This window comes from Patiria miniata, unplaced genomic scaffold, assembly GCF_015706575.1.
Source record: "Patiria miniata isolate m_02_andy unplaced genomic scaffold, ASM1570657v1 HiC_scaffold_6, whole genome shotgun sequence".
Lineage (NCBI taxonomy): Eukaryota > Metazoa > Echinodermata > Asteroidea > Valvatida > Asterinidae > Patiria > Patiria miniata.
The window spans coordinates 16,488,835-16,501,701 of NW_024037073.1; positions in this window are offsets into that span (position 1 = coordinate 16,488,835).

Consider the following 12,867-nt stretch of genomic DNA (forward strand, 5'->3'; position numbering starts at 1 on the left):
TCATTAACAGCGCCCTCATGCGACAGGATGACGAAAGACCGGTTGGAGGGAAAACCAACCTGTCCGACAATGAAATCGAAAATGATGATCGTTCATCATCGGAGCCACATCGCGTTGCCTGGAAACGCATCAGTGATTCGTGTGGTGGCTCTCGCGAAGAAGAGAATGGGTGAGAAATGAGAGGGCCAATTGAAATCAATAGTAATTGTTTCTTTCCATACAAAGTACAAGAACCAAATAAAATGGTTTATGAGACTGAATGGAGGCATAATGGCTTAAAAGCCCGGTCATATATTTTTGTTTTGGCAGAAGAGCTGAGGGATTGAAGAAAAATGCATGGGCGATTTACGAGTACATAATTGTGGTACTTATACGTCGCATGGTAAACGGATGATGTTTTGTTTGCTAGTCTACCTTCCACAGCAAAACACTGTAAAGGAGGCACTTGTCGGGATGCGAGGCGTGCATGTGCGTACTTTTTTAGTAGCATGGTGGGAAACAGAGCTGTCTGCTGGCATGCAAGGGATTTCAATTGATGATGAAGTAGACGTAGAGTTGTATTGGTTTATTTGCTTGTTTGACTTGGTTCCTCCTGTCAGGGTGTTTGAGCGTGCAACCAGGTTCTCTGCTTCCTCTCACCCATACACTCTAGCTGTGCCGAGATGTAGAACCAAGAGCTACTATAATCAGGCATGCAAGTTGTTCCATCAGTTTGTTTGACTTGGTTCCTCATGTCAGGGTGTTTGAGTGTGCAACCAGGCTCTCTGCTTCCTCTCTCCCATACACTCTAGCTGCGCCGAGATGTAGAACCAAGAGCTACTATAATCAGGCATGCAAGTTGTTCCACCAGTTTGTTTGACTTGGTTCCTCCTGTCAGGGTGTTTCAGCGTGCAACCAGGCTCTCTGCTTCCTCTCACCCATACACTCTAGCTGTGCCGAGATGCAGAACAAAGAGCTACTCTAATAGCTTTTTCCCACTTTCTGTATCTCTATGGAACTCCTTGCCTAGTGGCTGTTTCCCTCCATTCTATGATCTAGCCTCTTTTAAGAGGAATATCAATTCCGACCTTCAGCTTTCCTGATTAATTGTTCTTCCTTTCATCATATTTGTCTTCTCTCTTGCCCTTTGACAAGAGTGGCTTTTATAGCTTTGCTTGGGGCGATATTCCGTTAAAAAAATAGAATAATGTAAGATAGCTCTCAGGCTGTTATGAAACAATTATTGATTGGTCTCGACCTTTTTACAGTGAAATTATAGCCTCTTGGTGTGATCTGTGAGGCCTTCATATTTTACCGAAACGGGCAATCGAAGAAGTCGGTATTAATATAATATAAAACATCATTGCTGTGCTCCACTTTGGACATTTCAACAAAGACACTGGTCGTAAAACTCAATCTCCACAATTGAATTACACGAGGGGAGTTTCATTAAAATCTCTACATTCCCGAAGATCGCTGTTACTGCGCCCTCTGGTGGTCGATACAAGCCAGAATATGAAACTATGACTGGCCTACAACGATCGAGTGCTACATGCACTGTACAAAAGCAATGCGATGTTCTTCCCTTCCAGCACTGAAATTTCGCATAATTTTGCTTGCAGTGAAAATGTGAGTGCCCCCAGACGAACTCAGGAAAACGCGGAGGACGAGATTGAAATTTGATTATGGCCACTTTACCTTGTTACGGCCCGGTAGGCCGTTCTGCATGTCAGAACAAGTGCAGCCAGATGCTCCTTTTTTTCAGTGACAGTCCAAAGCAGCGCGTCTATTAAGCTCGTTAACCGTGTAAAAGCCTCGCTAATGGGATAACACGTCTTGCGTATGAACATCAGCTAAACCGGTAACTGACAAGATTGTAAGGGGCGTACAGATTTCACGCGGGCGCCACTGTACCTTCGGTGCATAATTTTGCGTCATTTTGCATTCCCGGAATTGCCTTCTATAATGGCTGAATGCCGATTTTCCATAAACTCACTTGGAAAGAAACAATCGCTCACCTTTTTCTTTCATTTCAGGGCTGACGATGATCAACTTTTAAATAGATTCACATCAATGATGCCCCATCATTGTCACTAATGCATTTCTGTATCGAGTCTGAATCACTTCAATTATCGTAAGGTGAACTTCTCAAATGCGCAATGACTTGCAGGCACGGCGACAATTATGCTCCAACTCACAGGAGATCCATTTGGCATTCTATTAAAGGTTATGGCTTCAAGAATATACATTTAACCCACTTAGTAATCTGAATTGACATCATACACCTGTCCTGAATTTCCTTGGTAGCTGTGGTTTCAGTAATGTCATGTCGAACTATGCATTAGTATAACAAGCAGGCACATCGTGTCAAACTGACGTCCGAACGTTAAAGATGTAGTCCATCATTTGTAATTTGTGCATTTTGTTTGTTTGAAGCAACAAAAGTGTTCAAAATCTAATGAAGGATACTGAACAACTAACCTGGTGAAGTTTCAGCTAAGCTTCAGCTGTATATTCCGAGAAAAAAACAGCATTCTAGGATCTCAATTTCAAATCAAAAGTTACTGAATCATGTTTTGAATTGTTTTGAATTGCAGCTATACGCGATGTCGCGAACTGATCCGACGAATTATAGCAACCGCGCGCGCCTGTGCGTCGTGCCAATGCTTGCGCGCGCTGCGCCGAATAACAAAACGAACTACTAATTTAAATTTTCCTACGGTACGTCTTAAGACGCACCGTTGGAAAGGCCTTCTTTCGTTGATTACTTCAAAATGATAGCTTGCCAGAAAGATTAATTTCACAGGGAGTTTAGTCCACTTACTATCTTTTAACCAAGTATGTTTTTCAACAATAATACGCCAGTTACTTTTTCGGATGGCTGCAAATGATGCACTATAGCTTTAAACCTAAAATTTTGTTGACAACTACAATGGTAGCCTGCAGTTCAACACATAGACCTTATTCATGAGGAATCCATTTTTTTTTCGATCGTGTTCCCTGAATGTATTTCATAATGGCAAGCTGCGGAATGGGATGGTGCCAGACTATTATTTTATGCGTTCCAAGCCTCACTTTCAAATTTTTTTTTAATGTGGCTTAAAACATTACGGTATGTTTAATCACAAATTTTAAATTATTCGTCAGCGCCGACTGGTATTAATTTGTAATTAGCTTTATGTCTTTGCAAGTTCCAAAAATGAAGATTTTACCTCGCTTTCAGTTTAAAATGGTCAACTGGTGAATAAAGCATAAATATGCGAGAATATGCATCGGTTTTATTCGATAACAACTTGTAATACAACTCATTTCGTAGTCTTTTCGGAGTCCAGCTTATGGAAGAATTCAATACGATGACTTTGCAACAGATTGACTTTAAGAACCACGAAATTAAAAATGTGAAAGATTCTCTCAGTATGTTCTTCCAAAACTTTGAGCTGAGCATGGACCTGTTCAATTCCCACACGGCTTCCAAACGCCTACACGACTTCCAATCGTCTGTACAGTCCCTGTCCAATGTTAATTTTATGCATGTATGAATGCGAAGGTGCAAATCAAAATTAATGTTTCATGGCATGCCTTGTCGGAATATGAAATGTGGCACCAGCCTCCATCGGCAATTATATCATCTAACTGAAGGTGAACGATATCGTTCGTGAAAAGAAGTCAGCGGCCATTAGAAAGTGCATTGGCGTCCAGGGGTTGACGTCATCTAGAGCTCGAACCAATGCGTATAATCGCAGGCGCAACAAAATCCTTCGGTCAAACGCATCCCGGTAATTGGTTTTCTAACGGCCTTTTTTTCTTTTGGGGAGGGGGTTGTCCAACTTTTTCAGTGTGTCAGATACACAGGCCTTTTTCCTGTCTCGTATACTGCATCATAGTAAGATATTATTTTATTTGTAATAGTACAACTTCTTGTGTACCACAGTAATGTTGCAGTAAATTTGTGTAGTCTTTTTATTTGGTACCTTTTTGAAACCAATGACATTTCTGATTTCCGGGAGGGAGCAATAAAAATATGGATACTGCGACCAAAACCAGTTTTATTCCGGCTGTGGGAGCCCAACTGAATGATTTACTGTAAAATAACGAATAACACTCTGTTGTAACATGTTACTGACCCGCGTGACCCGGCCTACATTCGGATACCGGAAAGTCAGCGTCGCCATTGTAGTAGGCAAAGTTTAGCGCCCCGCGCAGTAGGCAAGCCTTCAAAGCTGTGATGGATGGCAAAAAAAAACTGCAGAGCTAACATCCAGTGCTGGGCAGCACGCTTTTTTTTTGCAACTGCACACGGCACAGGTAGTGACCATTTTGCAATTTGATGAAGAATTTGCAGTTATTTTACGATTGCTAGCCACTACGCTTGCTTATACTGCAATGGTGGCCGATCAAGGGGAAACCGGGTGGTCACACTACTTTGACGTCATATGATCGGACCCATGGTCCATAATCAAGCATTTACACAGTCTTTTGTGAAGCAAGTGCCGTCTCCTTCTAGATCAAATAATTATGGCAATGACATGAAAAGAGCGAATCTACGATGAGCTAAAGGAAATCGCGCGAAACCACGCCAAATCGTGCATCCACGAGAGTGTCTAGTTACAACGTAGCGATGCAACTAAAGTGCCAGAAAACTGTCAAGTCCCAGACCGTCGCCAGTAGCTCTGCCATGCATGCATCGTGATCAAGGCAGATCCCCTGGGTGGGGGACTCAAGATGACGCAGTGGTGACGTCACAACAGCCATTCGGGTTATACGATGTTAGAAGCAGAGGCCAGTATATCAGACTCAAGGGGGATATCACATCCGCCAAGGCAATCCAGTTCCTCCTTAGATAGGCACTTGTGACATTGACGCAAGCAGGTTGAAGTTTACCCACTGGAGAGCCAATGCACAGCAGGCCAGGCACGGGCAAGAAGACCTACAAGGCATGGTACCTGAAGGGTTTTTTTCTCTCAGTGTCTCTCTCTCCCCCATCATTATTAACTCTACAGAATCAAAAGCAACTGACATATAATTATGCAATTATGAAAACGTGCGGAAAATGAAATCGGCCCGACCGATTAGGCAAATAGTCGACCGGGCGTGAAGGGGAGAGAGAGCAAACACTGGAATGTCCGCGGGATGAAACAGTGGGGGTAATCTGGGAATTCATATGATAATTATGACTGGTTATGGCTCCGCTCTTCGTGGTTCTTTTTTATTATTATTTTGGCATCGATAGGTAGCCTGTCTTTTGCGCGTACGGGGTTGCATGATCTTGCATCATATCAACACACGCTAGACTTGAACTTGAATGATTTGGCAATCGAAGCGAGTGTCAACTGCTAGCCAGAGATGCCGTGAAAAAAAGTCTGACAGTCCCTCCGCCCTGCGGTCGATACTGCACTCTGTCCTCAACCACCGCACCAACGCTACGGTAATCAACGCTTACTGATTTCCCCAACGGAGAGGACAGCATTGGCAGTAAGCATATTTCTGCATTCCTCGCCGCCTATTAGGTAAAAAAAAAACCCGGTCTTGATGGAAGAGAGGGGGAGATTAGGAACCCGATTATCTGAGCGCAGGAGAACGTGTTGGAATTAGTCGGGTAGCCCCGCGGGCTGTGTGTTCAAGACGCCACTTCAATTTCAAAACAGTGTGCGCAGTCGGCGCGGCGCATTGTATGTGCACACACACAACGTGCGGTCGCATGTACACTCGTGTATGAATTCAGAAGCGCGGAACTAGTACGATGCGGCAATCGAGTTGGACAAACGGCCGTTGCCAACGCGTGATGTTCTAGGTATACCGCCAGCATTGGATTAACCTTGCTTTGCCAATATGTTATGCCGGCTTGAAGCCGCACAAGTGCCGGTCTGCCGTCTACCAGTAGTACCCATGCAATGGAATGGAGCAGCGGCTCCATGGATGATGCACCTAACGGTGAAGATGAAGCTGAAGACGGCACTGGTGCCCTCCTCCTCCCAGCAAAGCCGATTATAGGTCCCCTTTGTGGCGAACCGTCTTATAACGGTCCCCTAGCAAAAACCTTCATCTTCCAATCGATTCGCAGTGAGGAGTTGGATTTGCATAATAAAAAGGAAGAAAGAGGGGAAAAGTGCCCTCAGACTCCGTGGTCACTTGTTAGCGACTAGGCAGGATCAATCTTGAAGTATCACTTACAACAGTTGTTTGTCAGTGCCTCTCGGTGAAGGAGAGAGAGCCTGGAGAGCGTCTTTTAAACTTTCTTGAAGCGAGCAACCGTTTCACCTGCTTCCAGAGTGCAGCTTCACCTTGTGTCTTTCGACCCGAAGCGTTTGCTCCAAATCATCACGTTGTCTTTCCAGACACAACCTGCACCAGTCTTTCTTAACCGTTGGTTTGGGAATTAACTTGAGCGCCGATCGAGTCTTGATCTTAGATTTAAAAAAATCTCTGGAATCATGGAAAGTTTGTTCATCTGGAGCTTAGTCTTCGTTGTCTTCCTTGCACTCCTGGGCAGCGATGGTGTACGGGGCCTGCTTCCCGTCGCCCCTGCCGGACAGGAACTTTGCCCCGACGGGGAGGTGTACGATGCGGACATGAGGATGTGTATGGACTGTAACATCTGTGATGACTTCCCGGAGACGTCCATATGCGACCAGTGCGGGACCAATTGGGGTAGGTTCAAACATCTTCAAACTATCTTTGTCTTGCAACTATAGCCATCACGAAGTTAAATGATATTTCCAATCATTACTATTTTCTGACCAAGGTTTGAAAGTTTGCGATCTTAACGGCGAGAATATAAGTTACAGTTTCATTTAACCGAAAACAAAACACGGCTTAAAATTCCTTCCCAATTGCCTGAACAGTGGAGGTTTGAAATAAATCGAAGAGGATTTATTTGGTATTACAAACACAAAGTGTTAAACGGTTGGTCTTTGCTGCAAGAAAAAGTTGTGCGCATATTTAAAAAATTGAGGTTTCAAGCCACACAGATTCATCGAATGCGTCCAAAATAAAAATGAATCCTTTACATCCGTGTGGGTTTTTATAAGGTTTTTTATTTTTATGTGTTCCTTGACAAGTTGGCAGAGTTGGACAATGCTTGAAGCATAAACCAAAATACCTGCTTTCCAAACCCAGGTATTAGCTCTGAGCTTATATAATTTGGTAACTCTTTTTTTTTTCTAGACTACCCCATTTAACCTATCATAGTTCATGTTTTACAATCCTAAAATTGTCTTCATTATATATAATCATGAAAAGGCCAAGAGAAGCAGCAAGACACAGTGTTTCGTCTGGCAATACTCGCACAATAAGATTCAATTTGCGTTACAAAAAAAAATACACCCAGCGCACAGGGACACCCAGACACTCACAATTTAACCCGATTTATCCTGAAATACTGGCAGTGGGGAAAAAGAATCAAAGCAAAAGATGCACCGCACACACACACAAAAAACACCCGCAACTTAGTTGTCATGGCAACGGATCCGAACGGGCTGTCCGGTGTCGCTGTCAACAATTACACGCTTGGCATTACAGACTTATTTTTTCCGGGTCTCTCGGTCTTCAGACACGGGGGAAGACAACATCCCAGACCTCTCTTCTGTCACTCCAAGCCAACCGACATTTCTTTTCTTTTTTTTTCCATTATCGATCTCAATCCAAATTGTCTTCCTCGGTCCCCCCAGCTGGTCCCGCCAGCTCCTTTGACTAGACAGCTGTCGAAGACGAGTGTTGTTGTTTCCGAGACCCCGTGTGTGTAAGCAAACACAACGAGATGGATGATGCTATTTCTCAAAAGTCGGTTCCACGGTGTCTCATCAATGAGTTCAAAGGTCTTGTCAAACCGCAATGGAAGTTTCAGGAGTGTTGACACCCACTCTCCCCCCCCCCCCCTTCATTCGTCTACTCATGTCGGAAAGTTCCACATTCCGATAGATCAGTCAGCGTAGCCGTCCAATTCCCTATTAGATCAGTGTCAAAATTATTGTTATGCCGTGAAGTGTGGTGCATTGCACATGTTGCCGCGAGGCTGTATGTCAACACATGCCGTTTCGGATCAGCTGGCGTGAAATATGGTATGGTTTGCGCTACTCTGTGCTGCGCTGGCTCAACAATTGATCGTTAATAATATAAGATAATGGAAATTAAAAACACGCGCCACTTGCATGCATCTGTATCATACACTGCTGCTTCCATGCGCGGTCCGAATATTTAGAGATGATTTTCCATGTCACTGCTTTGTATGCATCGTACTTAATCAGTGAAGTAGGCCTGCTATAAATTAACTAAAAAGTTAAATTCAGTCAAACAATTTACCGAAATGTTAACAATTCGGTATACAATTTCATTATTTTCTCGATTATTTAGAATCGACTTAATAAAATAGCTCCAGGGTTTAACTGTTTGAAAAGGGGGAAGGGGAAATGTATGTTGTAAAACAAAATAATATCCGTAGGGAATATACTAACGTTCTACCATAGAGTAAAATGTTTGAGAGTATAGATTGTTGTTCATAAGATGGAATTTTCGTCAGGGTGATGTTAATTCAGTGTTAGGTTTTGCCCTTCACCGACGTATTGTGTACAGTGTTTATACGTCGGTGAAGGGCAAAACCTATTATTAAAAGTACTTAGTTGCTTTATAGGTTGTTTTTTTTCATGATGACGGCTCGTATGTAAGTACATTTATATTATAAACAAATCCTTTATTAATGGAACCAATGTTTCGAAATCAATTTCAATTCAGGGGGGCGATGAAAAAAGGCCTACCACAAGATCCTAAGGCCAACCTCCGCATTTCCGTTTCTCTCCATAATAAGAAACCGTTTGGGTAATGGCCGAAGAGGGAAATTAAAGCCGAAAGTCATCAAATTTCAATCGGAACATGTTTGATGGGATTTCGGCGACAATTTCCTGCCCGGACGAGTTTCCATGCTCCGTGCCAGGGATGTGTGCGGGGCTAGCTCGCAATGTTCGCCCACGTGCAGCGTAATACCTACGTTCATTATTTATTCATGAAATCAGCACATACCTCATATGCCTTTTTCATGTTTTGGCTGCACGCGTATACAGTTCTCACCAAAGGTGTTATCATCCATCCACAGATCTCCCCGCCTTCGGCTTTTTTTTATATATATAAATGGCGGGTGCATAATGACACCTTCAACAATGGCACCTACCGATATTCATTCCATACCAAATTAAAAAATAATGCACGGTAGACCTTATAATGTTTCACTACATATATAACTTTCTGTGGTTGGCAAAAATACAGATAAGTTATTCATGTTTCCAAACTTATCATTGGATTGTTGGAAATACAAAATAACCAACAAACAATACCAAAGATTTAATTTTTTTAAATGCCTCTTTCTTTTGTTTTACATAATGAGGGTGTTAATGAGTTGGCCGCTCTGTTGCCAACCACGCCTTAAATTTATGTCCTTGTGGCATTCCGTTCAGAATGATGCTCAACGTTTACAAACGAAAGAAAGGTCTAGGTCTATATAGAACTGAGATAAAACTCTATATGGCTGCTATATGATTTAATGTCATAGTTCGAGTGAGCCCTATACAACGAAAATCCTCGACTGAACGAAATTGAATACCACCGGAAGACACGGGTCTTATTGAAAATGGCTTGTTTGTTCCTTGTCACTCCATCAACCCGGAACAATCTCTTACAAATCCCCTATCGAAAATGAAATTGATGTAAATATTATTATTTCCCCGCCGGCCATTATTATCATCATGCGATCTTCCACTGAAAGGTCGTGTAAATATTACCCCAGCCATGCGTGTCCTTCCGAGAGTCAATAATAATGTAATACCATGTTGTGTATTACAGACTTGTGCTTCATTGTAATAACCATTCAAGGTCTTGTACTTTTTCTCTCTGATGCATGCACAGTGGTAACATCCCATTAGGGATAGGCGTTGCATTGATCTGTCGCTGAAGAATAGGTGGAGTTAGAAAGGATGGAAAACAGATCTATAGTCTCAATTGTCACTTCATCTCGTAGACGAAGTGGTTGTTTTGTTCAGTATGGAAATCAACTCCATACATGCTCACAGCCATACATGCTCATCGATTGTCGTTCCGTAACGGTTTGAATTTGAACTAACCGAAGAGCATTGAGCTATAGGAGCGAATGTGCAGCTCTAAATAAATAATAACTGCTACTTCACAGTAAAGATGTAGGTTTGATGGGATGGGAAGAGTGCAGTCATGGTAACGAAGCTAATTCAGACTCAATTGGAATTAAAACAGCTGTAGCGCCACCAACACCACAGCATATCATTATGAAGGGGCAGTCTAAACCGTAAATGGCGGCAATAGAGCGTCAGCCGCAACAGCAGCAGTCGTAGCAGCAGTTATACTGTAGCTACTGCAACAGCAGGAGGAGTGACAGTTGTAACAGCAAAAGAATACATGTAGATGTATTGGCTGGAGCAACAAGAGTAATTGAACTAACAGCTACATGAGGGTACAGCAAAAACAGCAACATCAGAAACTGCAGCAGCAGTATGATATAGCGAAGAAGCAGTCGATCGGTGTGCCATCATAATATAATGCATAATCAGTAAAAACAGTGACAAAATAAAAACGAGCATGCCATTAGCATTAGCTGCTGCAACAGTAACGGTTACTGCAGCAGTATAACTACAAAGATACGAGCCAGTGTGAAGTAGCAAAAACCAGCGTAGTACTAGTAACAGCAGCTACTAAAGAAGCACCAACACCAATAGCTTCAGCAGCACCAACATGGCAAGCGGCGGTGGTAGGGAGCAGCAGCAGTAAAGGCGGTGTCAATTGAATTGCAGAAGCAGTAACAGACGGTAGCCCTGTTTATTCCTTACCATAGGCAGAAGTGGTTTGGCAGTTCCAGCAGCAGTATCTGTATCTCCAGAAGCGCTACATGTATAAAATTTGTGAATAGCAGACGTGTAGTCGCAGCTGCAACTGTAGCAAATATAGCAGCGTTTTAGCAGCAGTGTTAGCAGCCGCAGCAGCGCTCTAGTATTAATACGAACAGTAACATTCGCTGCAGCAGCGCTGTGGCAGATAAAGAAGCACTATTAGTATAATCTCAACCCCCCCCCCCCCTCCCCAAACGAGCTGCTAAGTTTTAAACCTAACGATTCACTCGGTTAGAAAAGGTGCTCGAATGCAGGTGTCATATAAAAAAAAATTGACTCTTTTGAAGTCGGATCTCCTTTGAAGTCTGGTCTCCTACTCTCCTTTTGTATGGAATCTTACCCACACACGTGTCCTGTCACTGCCCCAATTAAGTTAACTAAGGCATGCGCAGTACGACCAAGGAGTCCGATATTTCATTGAGTTCAAATTACACACTACACTGGTATTCACGGTAGTAGAACATGACAGACGCAGCATGCAGCGTCTTGAAATATATCCCTCGTTGTGATTGGATTCTATATATGTACCGATTCCTTCAATTATTCCATCATGTTGTACAGACCAACATAGTTTCTTGATTACGGTTCCTTTCTGCTTCATGCGTCCGTCACATCTCAGGGCTTCCGATCCGTTCGGCATTCAGATTAACGAATTCCTAATGCTCAATCTCGTCCCACATACCAAAAAAAATCTAATAAAGGAATAGTGTGTGTCTGAAAATTATCAGGGGAATGCAGCAATTTCTAAATTACAAAATTCCCCGTCATCGCTAAGGCTTTACTTTCAGTGACTGCCGACCTACAGTGTTGCTCTTATCGGTTTTAAAAATAATGCTTGTGAAGATGACGGCCTGCATCCCAATTACATTTGACCTTGCCTCGCGCAAAGGTCAACTCCAGACCACCTGATAACGGCTAGCTAGCGGGCAATAAATATCCGATGCAATCCCGACAAGCGAGCGGCCATTAATTAAAGATGCTTTGTACGCCCGGGTGGCAGGAAATAGCCGTCTGCCGCCTTGATTATGGTAATGAAACAAATGCCATAATTAAAAACGCGTCGCCGAGGGAGAAAATTCAACATTATCGCGCGCTTGTGACGCACGGGTTGGAGGGACAGGCCATTTTGATATTCTGAGCATCACCTCTTGTTGAAGAGGATGATTTGGTTTAGACCTAATTGCTTCTTTTGTTTGATTTAATTGGCAATAACTTCTGTTGTGACATGAGTGCATGTTCTGTTTGAGGAGGCGTAATTAAAGATATGAGTTTAATGAAATAAATGGAGGTTGTGCTAACACCAGGTTTATGTTGTCTTAGTGCAGTTAACTGTTGGTATCGAGTCAACGTTTCGTCCAGCATTCTATGATCGCCTTCGTTGACTTGAATATTGGCTGCCTCACGTCATCAGCAGCTCAATTGTAAACCCCAAATTTCGTTTCCTCTGTGTACTAGTGATCCCCTCGCAAACCAAAACGGGGCCCCTTCGTTTCGGTTTTGGCATGGCATTATTGTGCCAGGGTGCTCGTGTTCCGAGCTTCACTTCACGGAGAGCCTTCAATAACGTCGCCAAGGCAGATCGATAACCGTATATTGGCGGAGAAGTCGCCATTTCTCGCGGCACACACATACACACACCGCTGGCTATGTATGAAACTTGCAGATTGTTCTCCTCGCGCAATCATTTGATGCAGCCGACCGGTCAACATGCGACGAGTCCAAAGGCGAAATTAAAATACCGGGGGTGGGAGGGGGGAGAGGGGGACAGAGAACCCCACTGAGTGTAGACACGTCGAAGATACCTGCCCATGTCTCAGGGCTTTGGCGATGATAATGATAAAGATGATGCCACAGTCGTAAAACGTCGATATTATAGGCCTGCGGGTGTGTGTCGAAACATGCCTAGTTTGTGGTTCAGCATAGTCGATGACTTCTCTTAATACTGGTAGGGAAGAAGGTACAGAGAAAGAGACCGGAGTTTGCAAGA